Genomic DNA, 13,347 nt, shown 5'->3' with positions numbered 1-13,347 from the left:
GATAGTTCTCAGCCTTTATCTCTTCAAATATTGCCTCTGTTTCTTACCTCTGCTCTTTCTAGAACTAATCAAACATATGTCCGACTTCTCCACATCTCTTAAGTCCTCTTCTCTATTGTTCACATTTTTTCCCACTCTACTGAAATTCTGGGTAATTTCTTCAATCTTTTCATTATCCAATTCTTCTACTTTGTTTTATCTGCTAATTGACACACCCACTGAACTTCTAATTTCAACTATTACATTTTTCATTTAGAGAACATTCCATTTGGTGCTTTTTCAGAACTGCAACATTACTCTTAGTTTTCTGCTGTCTGCCAGTATTTCCAAATTTGTTGTTTATTTCTTCAAAAGCACGAAGGATATTGCTTTATAATCTGTATCTGGCTGTTTGCAGGACTGTTTCTGCTCTTTCTTGTTTCTGGGCTTCTCTTTCATGTTGCTGCATTACCCTGTGCCTTGATTATCACCGATGGAGCACTGATGATTGTCCTTGAAAGACTTTGTAGGGATTCTACGGTGCCTATGAGGACAGTGGCCTCCTCCTAAAGACATTTGCCATTCACATCTGCCCGTACATTAGTCCATTACCAATGGGGAAACACCACAACCAAGTTCAAGGCTTGGGATTCCTGGTCCACTCCAGCTACGCACATCCAGGGTGCAGGTCTGCGGTAGTGATTTTACCCCCATGTCGTGCCAACAGAAACCTTTATGCCAAGGCAACCCTGAGGTTGGAGCCCTGGGGAGGTCAGTTGTAGTTTATTTTTACCCTGAAAATGGAGACTTTGGGAGTCCCAGCTAATATGAGGAGGGACTATTTTTTCTTAGGCATTCTCCTTTAGATGCTCTTTGGTCCTTGGCTTCTGCCATCATTCCACTGAAGGCAAGGAACAGAAGCCCAAGTATGAAGGATCAGCAAATATCTTCTTTAGGTCAAAAATGTCTTTGATGGGGGGACCTGGGTGGCTCAGTTGGTTAAGCATATGACTCGTTACTTTGGCTCAGGTCATGCTGTCACGGTTTGTGGGTCCAAGCCCTGAGACGGGCTCTGTGCTAACAGTGCAGAGCCTGCTTGGGATGCTTTCTCTCTCCCTCTCTCTCTGCCCATCCCCCACTCATGGGCATGTGCTCGCTCTCTCTCTCGCAAAGTAAATACATAAACTAAAAAAAACAAAATAAAAAATATCTTTGATGCTCTGATGTAAAGCTTGGTCTCATTTTTTAAAAATAGAAAATACATAAAATCCAAGGAAAAAAATATAACCAATTTTATTTCCGCCACCTGTAATTATCTACTATTTATATCCTTTTATATTTGTTTTGTTATATTAATATCATTTAAAAAATAATTCATGCTTTTTAAAAGTAATCTGGGCAAAAAAGAAATATAGGGGTGCCTAGCTGGCTCAGTTGCAAGAGCACAGGCCGCTTGATCTCGGGGTCATGAGTTTGAGTCTCCTATTGAGTGTGGAGATGATGTAAATAAAAATAACACAAGAAAGACAGACAGACAGACAGAAAGAAAGAGAAGTAAAATTGTGAGCCTTTAAAAGCTTGTATTGTCAACATTAAACAACATTCTAGACACCACAAATGGACATTGTAGCCTTTTTTTGCACTGAGACAGATAAAATATTGATCATAAATAGAAAGATAAAAGTACTTTGTAAAAATGACAACTATAAATGTGATTGCCGTTAAAATATTACATTTTCTTGGGGTGCCTGGGGTGCGGTTGAGGATCGGACTTGATTTCTGCTCAGATCATGATCCCTGGGTCGTGAAATCGAGCCCTGCATCGGGCTCTGTGCCCACAGTAAGGAGCCTGCTTGGGATTCTCTCTCCCCCTCTCTCCCTGCCCCTCCCCCGCTCACACTCAGGAGCACGCTCTCAAAACCAAAACAACCATTTTTTTAAAATTACATGTTCTTGAGTTTAGTGTAAGAAAAATAAAAGGAAGTGAAATTGGAATTGTTGAACTTCACATGTCTCTGCCACAGGAAAACCCATTTCCTAAAATAGGTCTCTAAGGTTAATTTTTTAAAAAGTGCAGGTGTAAACATTAAAAACAGTAAGCTATTGAAGTCATTATGCTTTTTAAAAACATTACATCCTTCAAATTTGGGAAGAATTTACAGACCTGTCTGCTGTGAGCCTTAGAGATTTCTTCCTCCCGCCGCTCCTGCGGAGAGTTACATCACTGTTAGGTCGGCTGGGTTACCGCGTTCACATTCGGTTCACGGTATTTCTCCTCGTATCGGATTCAAAGTCCACACTGAGCTTTCACTTCTCGCCTCTTTGTTCCTGAATTCTTTGAGATGTCTGAATTATGTTATCAAGACTGCAGAAAGGCTCCTGGTGGGATTGCTCTAAGTGAGTCATTTCATGTTTGAAAATAAGACCTTATAAATAGAATGGCATCCTCATTGAAAGAGAATAGCGCTGCCGACACCTTCCCTGAAAGCTTTGTAGATTTCTAGTTCTCAAACTTTAATATGCGTAGAAATTACCTGGGGATTTGTTAAAAATGCAGATTCGGGGAGCCTGGCAGAGGGTCTAAGATTCAGCCCAAGTGTCCAGGTATCACCCATGCAACTAACCTGTGGATCCCATTTTTTGTAGCACCCTTGTGCACTTTTCGTGATCTTGGGACCCTGGATGTGGCTGCAGAGAAGTTTAATGCCAGTTTTATTTCTCTCCTGTTGAAGATGATTTGCCTTTTCTCCCCGAATATCTAAAGAGTTCTTCTATCTTTGAGATTCAGCCATCACATGGGATCTGAGCTTTCTCTATCAGACTTCTCTGGGAGGTGGATGGGTGGGGGAACAGAGGTGTGTTCTTTTTAATTTGGAAATGCAGCCTTTTTCTTTATTTATGGGATATTCTTCCTGAATTATATTTTTATGTACCTCTGTACCATCTGATGGGTCCCTATTTCATGGAGAGAAATTTATGATTGAATTATCTTGGGCTGTGTTCTGGATCTTGTTGCTTCATTTATTGCTTAGTTTTTATATGCATTTACTCTGATTATCTGAAGCTTCTCAATACCACTAATTCAATTCTCACCAGTGTCTATTCCATTAATTTTTCTTTCTTTCTTTCTTTTTTTTTTTGCTTGGTTCTGTAATTGCGTGATTTTGAAACTTGTGATCATTTTCCTGAGGTCAGTATTACCCTTTCTGACTCCGTTCTTGAGCTCAGATAGCTCTGTGCCACATGCATGCTGTATTCCCTCTTTTCTCTGTAAGATATTTGTAGTTACCAAACTACTGCTTTTGCTAAGACTTAAGTGCCTCTGTCTCACCTGATGCAATATGATGACTTCTTGATTCTCCTTCCACAGTGTATTGCACCTGCTTATTCAACCTCAATTCTCATTTTCCTCAATTCTGAGTGTAGACCATTGGAGAAAGTGAGGCTCATTGCTCATTTCTTTGTCTCCCTCTCCCCCAACAAATGTGAGATATTGTGATTTATGGGAAATATATGTATTCGGTCATTCAGATGACCCAAATAGATTTCTCGTATACATTAGTCTTCATCTATAGTTCCTTTCTCACAGCTCACAAAACGCTTAGAACTTTCTGAGCAGTAAGAGCAAAAGGAGCACCCTTTGCTATAATATTTGGTCTCTTGACCTCAGGTCCTGCAAATGTTTCAAAGCCATCAAGGTGCAGTGGCTGTCCCCTCATTCATAACCAGCCCCTTTCCACCAAATTGGGTTTATGTTAATGAGATGATTTTTGGAAAGCACCTAAGAATGACAACTGGTTGCCAAGGGAACCAACCAAGAATAGAGGGTGGAACTTTCAGTTCCACCCTCTGATTTCCGGGGAGGAGAGAGGTGCTGGAGAAATCAATCACCAATGACCAATGAGTTGCTCAATCATGCCTATATAATGAAGCCTCCACTAAAAACCCCAAGGGGAGGGGGTTCAGAGAGCTTCCAGGCTGGGGAACCAGAACACTGCCATGTACCAACATGTCGGGACCCAAACCCCAGGAGAACAGAAATTCCTTTGTTTGGGACCTCATCCTATGTGTCTCTTCATCAGGCTATTGATCTGTATCCTTTTATATCCTTTGTAAGCTGGTCATCTAGTGTATAAATAGGTTTCCTGAGTTCTGTGAGCCACTCTAGCAAATTAGTTGAACCCAAGGAGGAGGTCAAGGGAACCTCTCATTTAGGGCCGGTTGGTCAGAAGCACAGGTAACCTTCTGGGCTTGCAGTTGGTGTGTCTCATGGGCCTGAGCCTTTTCCTGTGGAATCTGGTCTCCAGGTAGAGAGTGTTGGAACTGAGTTGAGTTGTAGGGCACCCGGCTAGTCCCCAAGCATGGCTTGGTGGTGTTGGGGGAAACCTCCCCTTCATACATTGGAGTCGGGTGCAGAACCCAAAAATAAACCATATTCCTAATCCTCAAAATCCAAAGAGAAAAAAGTGAATAAACCGAATCACCTTGGTTGTCTGCAATTTTTCAATATGGTCTTTTTGGCTGTAGGGGGCGGGGGTGGAGAAGGCATGGGAGCAGGTTGAAAGCCAAGTACTTCTTAGTTTTTCTCTATGGATTCTTTTATTTCTTGTGGCTCCTTTCATTGTTTTATTGCAGTTGCTGATTTTTGCCTCTAGCAATTCTTTTAAAATTTAAGTCAGGTCAGGAGTCCCTGGGTGGCTCAGGCAGTTGTGCCCAATTCCTGATTTTGGCTCAGGTCATGATCTCACGGTTCATGAGTTCAAGTCCCACATCGGACTCTGCGCTGACAGCACAGAGTCTGCTTGAGATTCTCTCTTCTCTCTCTCTGTCCGTCCCCAACTCACCCTCACACTCTCAATAATTAATTAATTAATTAAAAAAATTGAAGTCAGGTCATACCACTTCATTACGTAAAATTCTCCAGTGGGTCCCCATCTCTGAGAAGAAAGCCAGAGACCTTACGCTGGTTCCCTGGGCCCATAAGGATATGTCTCCATTGTCACTCCTGTTAGCTTCCGGACCTCATCCAGCCCTCTCCTCCTGGCTCATTCCGCTGAGGCCACCTGGCCATTTTATTATTCCAGGTGTTTACCTGCCTCAGGGACTTCTACCTGGAACATTCTCTCCTCCTCCCAACCCACCCCATATCTTCAAGTCTTGCTCCTTCTCTTTAAGTCTTTGTTCAAATAGCCTCTCAAAGTGACCTCTCTGACCAGCCTAGAAAATGATGGCCCTTAGCCCTTCCTTTGCTGTTCACATTTTTCTGCATAGCACCTATGACTCTAACATACCATATCGTCTCTTTCTTTATTTTTCCTACGGACTGTCTCTACCTGTGTTCCCTGCTCCTTGCCAAGGTAAACTTCACCAGGGTAGAGGTTTCTCTGGCTAGAAAAGTACTGTCACAGTGGCACCTGGGTGGCTCAGTCTGTTGAGCGTCCTACTTTGTCTCAGGTCATGATCTCATGGTTCATGAGTTTGAGCCCCGCGTCGGTCTCTGTGCTGACAGCTGGGAGCCTGGAGGCTGCTTCTGATTCCATGTCTCACTCTCTCTCTGCCCCTCCCCTGCTCACGCTCTGTCTCTCTGTTTCTCTCTCAAAAATAAATAAACATTAAAAAAAGAAAAACAAAGAAAAGTACTCGTCACACATAGGCAATACTTAATAAATGTTGGTTGAATTAATGTATTTGCTTTGTCATGGTGGTGGTAGTGTATTTTGCTCATCAAGGTACTGAGGGAGAGAAATTCTTTAGGGATGTTTCTCCTACCCATTCAACCTCCCCTCACTTAATCTTCTCAACAATCTCCTTTACATTTCTTGATGAAAGCCATTCTTGTTCCCAGAAAACCTGTTCCAGTGTATAAGAAGCTTGTAATCAGGATGCCTTAATATTTGTTCAAATTATACCTTTAACTGTAGCCCACTTCAGATTTTTCTGTTCCAGGGGGTTAACCAAGAAATACGTACCTAAATAAAATATCCTTCACTTCTCAGAATCGCAGCCTTCATTTTGATGGTAAAATAAGCTAAAATAGGGCAATTGGAAGTTTACTTCGACTCACTTATTTTGACTCTTCTATTTGCCATCCCTTCTATATCTTCCTCCTTGGCGACAAAAGTCATGTTCTGAATGAATCTTCCACAAATGGGTGACTTTGATTAGGGGCAGAACTGTGAGCATCGACAGCTGGTCCCTTTCAAAGTCTACACGTTTTTTCAGGTGGTTTTCTTGAGCCTCTGTATCCATACACACTTCTGGTGGTAACTTAACCTCTGCTAGTCCCTTCACAGATCTTGAAAGTCTTTAATATGAATCAAAACATGACTTTAAGTGAGATTTGTATTTGAACATCTATAACCAAAATAGATGTAGTTTCTTGATACTTTAAGTCCTTTCCTCAAGCAGCTGTAGTTTTAATTACCTTCAAACCATCTCGGAGAAAGCCTTTGTTATCTTGAATTCTTACCAGGTAGCTGTGAAGACGACACTTGTTAACTGGAAGCAAAGCTCACCTGGTTAGTAAACAGGAATCATCACCATCATTAGATCTTAGACACTGTGCCAAATACTCAACAAGCATCATTTTACTTAATCCTCACATTAATCTAATTATGTAGGTAAATTAAAGGATAATTTTTTAAGGTTAAAATAAAAAAAGATAAATAAAGGTTAGAATCATGACCCTAATACAAGTATGAAATGAACACACATCCAACATGTTATTTAACTTATTAGTTAATGAGGAAACCAATTCAGGGTTATAACTGATTCAAAGGAGAATTCAAAAGAATTACACATACGTGGCAATTAGGAATGCTGAAACGAATTTACAAATAGATGTAAAACATGTTAGTATCGAAAGACAACGGTGGATTGCATTTCAATGGATGCAATCTGCACATCTTAAGACAAGAATCCTTTGAATTACTATCAGTGTTTTACATCTTACAAAGTTACAAAATAGCAGGGCTCCTGGGTGGCTCAATCAGTTAAGCATCCTACTTCAGGTCATGATCTCAGGGCTTGTGAGTTTGAGCCCCGCCTTGGGCTCTGCGCCAACTGCTCAGAGCCTAGAGCCTGCTTTGGATTCTGTGTCAGTCTCTCTGTCCCTCCCCCGCTCACATTCTGTCTCTCTGTCCCTCCCCCGCTCACATTCTGTCTGTGTCTCTCAAATATAAACACTAAAAAAAAATTTTAATTAAAAAAAACCCCAAAGCTAACCCAGAAGAGTGTTCTGAACAGGACACTTAGTACTTTGTTTCACAGTCTTTCATAGTTCTGGGGTTTTCTTGACAGTATTGTTCCAATACTTTGAGATTTTAAAACTCAATACGTCGGAATGAAAGATCAGTTTCAATTTCAGGGAAACAAAAAATCATCTTTAAATAAAGCACATAATCACTGAATAATAGATCTGGATCCAACACTGAAAATCAAACTTCACATTTTATGCACGAAAGCATCTGTAGTTAAATAATTTGCCAAAGTCATAAAGCTGGTTTTTGGCAGGCCGGGAGAACAGAGAAACCAGGACTCACTCGTAGAGTATTAGTAAAATAAGCAAAAACAAAAATTAAAAATCTCGTATGTTAAAAGTGCCTTTAAGTATATTATGCTTGATGAATAACCCTTCTATGATAAAAAAAAAAAATAACCTGAAGCAAACATCAATTAGGAGAATTAGGGTAAGAGCAGAGTCCATGTGAGTATCAGAAAATCTGTTTTCTCCCATCAGAGAAAATGTGATGGACTCACATTGCCTAATTACACAAATGGTATGTTCATTTAAAAATTACAAATATGTTCTCTAACTGTAAGGTTTCACCGAGCTGATTATTATTTCTTTGATTCAATATATCTGCAAGGAGATATTCTCTGGAAAGATATACTCCTCAACTGACATTCCCTTTTTAATTAAGTCAAAGTATTCCCTTGCCTTAAGGATGGGTACATTATCAAAGAAATTACTTCAATTATAGACTTGAACACTAATTTAGTAAATTAAGGATGTGCCTGACATTTAGTCCAACATAGCTAACCTGAGCACTACAATATTCAAATTAAAAATCAAGTCCTGTTCAGATTTGATTCATGTATATAAAAACAAATCCATTTACTAGCGTTTTTCTTAGCTACTTAGGCTACTGAAATGTAAATATAGGTATTGGCACAGCTTCACTTAACATACTTTAGCAAGTGGGAAAGTCCTGGAAACCCACTGATCTGCTTGTTCAGATCGGCATTGCCAATGAAACAAAAAGTAAGCAGAGACCGTAACTTCCTGCTTTGGGAAATAAGCAAAGGTTCCTTGGACAAACAGTCCACATAGCTTTGTTCTTTGGACTTATCCAATCTACGTTTCTTGCTTTAGTTTAATTCACTTTGGCTTTGACAAAGCATATCTTCTTTGTTCAAAGTAGCAACTCTTCAGTCAACATCAGTGCTAGAGAGAGATGGACTCTTAAGTGATCTAAAGGCTGGACAATACCTGGTGAATAGGGAGGAATGTTACAATCTCCCTTTGGGATAGAGATTGTTGTCCAGTGCTAATACGTGCTTGGCATAAAAACTCGCTTGTACTGGAAAGGGGATAGGCTTTTTTAGGTACATCTTGCTTTAAAAAAAAAAAAAAAGGGCCACCCAGGTGCCCCATGTACTGTTAGTTTTTATTGATCTTCCTTCTAGTACCCTACTGAATTTTAGATACTGCAATTTGAATGTTACACTGAAACTTTCAGGTCTGTAGAAAAACTTGTCTGGAAGGAAGACTTTCCTCTGTGCTGTGGTCCTTCTAGCTGGACGTAGAATCAAACTGACAAGAGACTAACAGGAGAAAATCCAATGTAATAGGATATGTGTGGGGAATCCACACAGCCTGGAATTTCCAAATACAATGAGGCAACGTGAAGCTTATATGAGCTCAGGAGACGGGTAGGCGAGGAAGGTCATTGGCAGGAAGGAGAAAAGAGATGTTTGAAAAACAGGGTTGCCCTATTTCACCTGTAATTTTGTAAATTTTTTAGGTAAAGGAAAGTGAATCTCTGTTAAAGTCTCTTTTCCTGGTCCAGGCTCTCCTTTCCAATGCAGATTTTGGCAGTTGATGGGGAGGAAGAGAGCTTTTCCTACATCTGCTGGGCTTTGATTACCTTTAACTTCAAAGTATGGCCAAGTGGTCCATCTTGGGGAAGCCTGCCCGTGGCCTCTACACTATCATTAAAATTGGAAACCGGGATTAGAGAATATAGAATACCAAGCTTAAACTGGGATTTAACCTCAAGAAGGGAAAAATTACTTTTAAGTCCTGAGTTAGGGATTCAGTAAACACAGAAGCTACCCCATGTATGGTTCATACAGATCATCAACAATCTGTTGCCCGAAAGCTTCCCTCCATCACTGTTGCAGTAATTGAAGAGGGAGTGCCTCTGCAGAACCACATGTGCCTTTTAATTGCTGTGAGAACTTGGACCAGCCACTGAACTGCCCTGTTTCTTAGTTTCTCTTTTGTAAAATGGGGGTAATAATGTTCACTGCCTCTTTAAACATAAAGATTAAATACGTTAATCTTTGTAACAGGACAGAATCTAGACCTTACAGGCATCCTGTATAAGTATTTGTAAATGAAATACACAGTATAAACAAATAAACCCCACAATCGTAGATAATGCTGGAATCCATCGATACTAATACATAGTAAGGGAGTTGGGAAAAGCTGTGTGACAGAAGTTGTAAGTCATGCGCAGGTGACCTGAATCATGTTGTGACTATATCTGGGGCCCTCCTTGTGAGTTCACAAGCTGGACATCCATCTTTGTGAAAAATCAGGCTTTCTAGATCATGGCATTGAACTTTTGGGATCTTTACTCTTTCCTATTTTAAAAAAAGTTTTTTTTCCCAGTTTTATTAGTAAAGAGACAAGAGATAACAGGTGTTGGCGAGGATGCGGAGAAATGAAACCCTTGTGCACTGCTGGTGGGAACAGAAGTCGGTGCGGCCACTATGGAAAACAGTATGGAGTTTCCTCAGAAAAGTAAAAATAGAACTACGCTATGATTCTGCCTTCCCACTTCTGGGACATGCCTGTGACAGCATGGATGCACATTTACTCCTTTCTATTTACACTCTCCCTTGGTGCTCTCATTCAGTCAGAGCTCTCAGAATTTGGTATGTTCTGAATTTGCATCATGCGTGGACCTGTGTCTTAGATTCTGATTCCTATTTAACACCTGCGATGTGAATATTTAATAACAAATATTAGTAATGTGAGTGATGATATTAACAGCTTATTATAATTTATAGTATTAGCAATTTTATTTTACTAATAAATTCACGTATTTAAAAATACTTTTATTGGGGTGCCTGGGTGGCTTAGTCAGTTAAGCGTCCGACTTTCGCTTAGGTCATGATCTCGTGGTTCGTGGGTTCGAGCCCCGCGTCGGGCTCTGTGCTGACTGCCAGCTCAGAGCCTGGAGCCAATTTCAGAGTCTGTGTCTCCCTCTCTCTCTGACCCTCCCCTGCTCACGCTGTCTCTCTCTCTCTCTCTCCTAGAAATTTAAAAAAAAAAAATTAAAAATACTTTTATTTTCTAAGATGCAGGATTCTATACCTAAATATGTTTATGATATGATTTATATTATACATTTTGATTTATTTGTTCAATGTTATTTTGTTTATTATTAATCATTTAGTATTTAACAGCTCCAATATTAAATTCTTTGCAGTCTCTCCCAAACCAGGAGCTCCTATATGGTCTTCTTCATCTCATTAAGGACGTCTCAGTCCCACCACTTGATTAAGCCAACAACCTTGAAGATGGCTTTGACTAGTCTCTTTTTCTCACTACCGTATATCCAGTTCCATCAACAAATCTATAAGCCCCACCTCCAATATTTTTCCAGAAACTGATTTTGTTACCACCTCCAAGCCACCTTGGGCTGAACCATCACCATACTAATTTATTACTGTAACCAGGAATATTAGAATGGAAGTTATTGAACTTTTTTAATTGTTTTATTTTTGAGAGAGAGAGAGAGAGAGAGAACATGTATGTGAGAGCAGAATGGGGCAGAGGGAAGAGGGACAGAATCCCAAGCAGGCTCTGTGCTGTCAGTGTAGAGCACAATGTGGGGCTCGATCCCATGAACCACGAGATCATGACCTGAAATTGAGAGTTGAAAACTTAACCAACTGAGCCACCTGGGCGCCCTTGAATATTTTTTAATCAGAGAACATTAGGTAACTCTTTCATAAGAGTTTTGATCATCTGTGTTCACCCTGAATGTAAAACAGGGGCGCCTGGGTGGCTCAGTCAGTTAAGCAGCCAACTTTGGCTCAGGACATGATCTCATGGCTTATGGGTTCAAGCCCCGCATTGGACTCTGTGCTGACAGCTCAGAGCCCGGAGCTTNTGAAAAAAAAAAAAAAAAAAAAAAAAAAGAATGTAAAACATTATGGTGAGGGGCATTAACAAACCTCTGGAGATTTCTCCTACAGCATTTGATTTCTGAAATGTTCATATTGGTAACATTTTACTTATACATATTTAACCCAGGCCAGACTCTGCGTACTTTCTTACTTGACAAATATTCCTATGCAACTCTATTATAACACCGCAAACAAACTTAACCTAATTATTTCTAACATCTCTCTTTTTATACAGTAAAAGGACAAAACTTTGTGGTTTTCCAAAGAGCCCTCTAGGAAATCTCAATGACAGTTTCAGTAGAAGAAATTTTAAAAAATGTTTTGGTATGTCATCTATAGTTGTAGGAAGGCAATTAGAAATGTCATTAGAAGTAATGTGAGGACTTGATTAAGACAGGACAGTGGGAGCCTGTGACACTATTTAACCGAAGTGACACTATAACATTTAAAAATAAGCATAGAAACGAAAGCTGGCCATCTACAAACAAGGAATTGCATCTTCACCAAGCAGAATCTGCCAGCACCTTGATCTTGGACTTCATATCCAAGTCTCCAGAACTGTGAGAAATAACTTTCTGTTGTTTATTTAAAAATATGTATACATAATATAATAAGCACAGAAAATAGCGTTATTATAAAGACTCTCTTAGTTCTTTAAAACATGAGAACTTTTGTTTTTCTTTTTCTTGAATAATCATGGACATAATAAAGTCAACATAGAGCAAAGCAAATTATTCTGGCATGACACAGACTCTTTGCTGTGTAGGCAGATTACACATAAGGGAAACAATGAATTTTAATATTATAGGTAAAGCCACTAATCAGTAAGCCCAAGAAGCAAGACCATCAGAACTGAGGACATTTTGTTATAAATTTTAACATTTCATAGTTTTTATTGAGACTCCGGTATTACAAATCAAAGCAGGGGCACCTGGATGGCTCAGTCGGTTAAGCATCCGACTTCAGCCCAAGTCATGATCATGCAGCCCGTGGGTTTGAGACCCGCATCAGGCTCTGTGCTGACAGCTGAGAGCCTGGAGCCTGCTTCAGATTCTGTGTCTCCCCCTCTCTCTGATCCTTCTCCCCCCTCCATTTTCTCTCTCTCTCTCTTTCAAAAATAAATAAACATCAAAAAAATTGATATTATAAATCAAAGCAAATAAATTCACTTTCAAAGTTTTGTGCTTCATAATGCTCTTTCATGTTCTGGAACAAACTACAATTTTAGGACAGTAGTTCGCCCAAGGTCTCTGTGATGTAAAAATTATACTAATGTAATAATAACACTAGGATGATATTAATGTTAATACACAATGTGTTCATCATTGCTTTCTTCAAACTAATAAAATAACTATGCAGTTTTTTAAACTCTCATACATTAAGTATTGATATTATAACTCACATAGACCAAGTTCTTTGGGATACTCACTAGGTCCTAAAAGTGTAATGTGACCCAGAGACCAAAAAAATCTAAATCTTGTTGCTCTAGAACAAAACTATTCTTCTTGAAAAATGAAAACACAGTTATATATATCTGTCACTATTACTCCTAACATAGTCTCTACCCCTTGGCTGTAACTTTTATTTTATTTTATTTTAATTTAATTTTATTTTTAGTGTGTATTTTTAGGAGAGACAGACAGAGCATAAATGGGGAAGGGGAAGAGAGAGAGAGGCAGACACAGAATCCGAAGCAGACTCCAGGCTCTGAGCTGTCAGTTCAGAGCCTGACATGAGCCTTGAACCCAAAAACTGAGAGATCATGACCTGAGCCAAAGTGAGACGTTTAACTGACTGAGCCACCCAGGTGCCCCTGTAACTTTTAATAAAAGCGTCTGCCTTCCTTTTCACAAGGAAAAGCAGGGAGTAGACAACTGAGAGCCATACCACACACAAGCCTTTGTTTTTTTTTTTTTTTGTTTTTTTTTTACACAAATATCACAA

This window comes from Crocuta crocuta, unplaced genomic scaffold (genome assembly GCF_008692635.1).
Source record: "Crocuta crocuta isolate KB4526 unplaced genomic scaffold, BGI_CrCroc_1.0 scaffold288, whole genome shotgun sequence".
Lineage (NCBI taxonomy): Eukaryota > Metazoa > Chordata > Mammalia > Carnivora > Hyaenidae > Crocuta > Crocuta crocuta.
Note: the sequence above shows the minus strand (reverse complement) of the source record.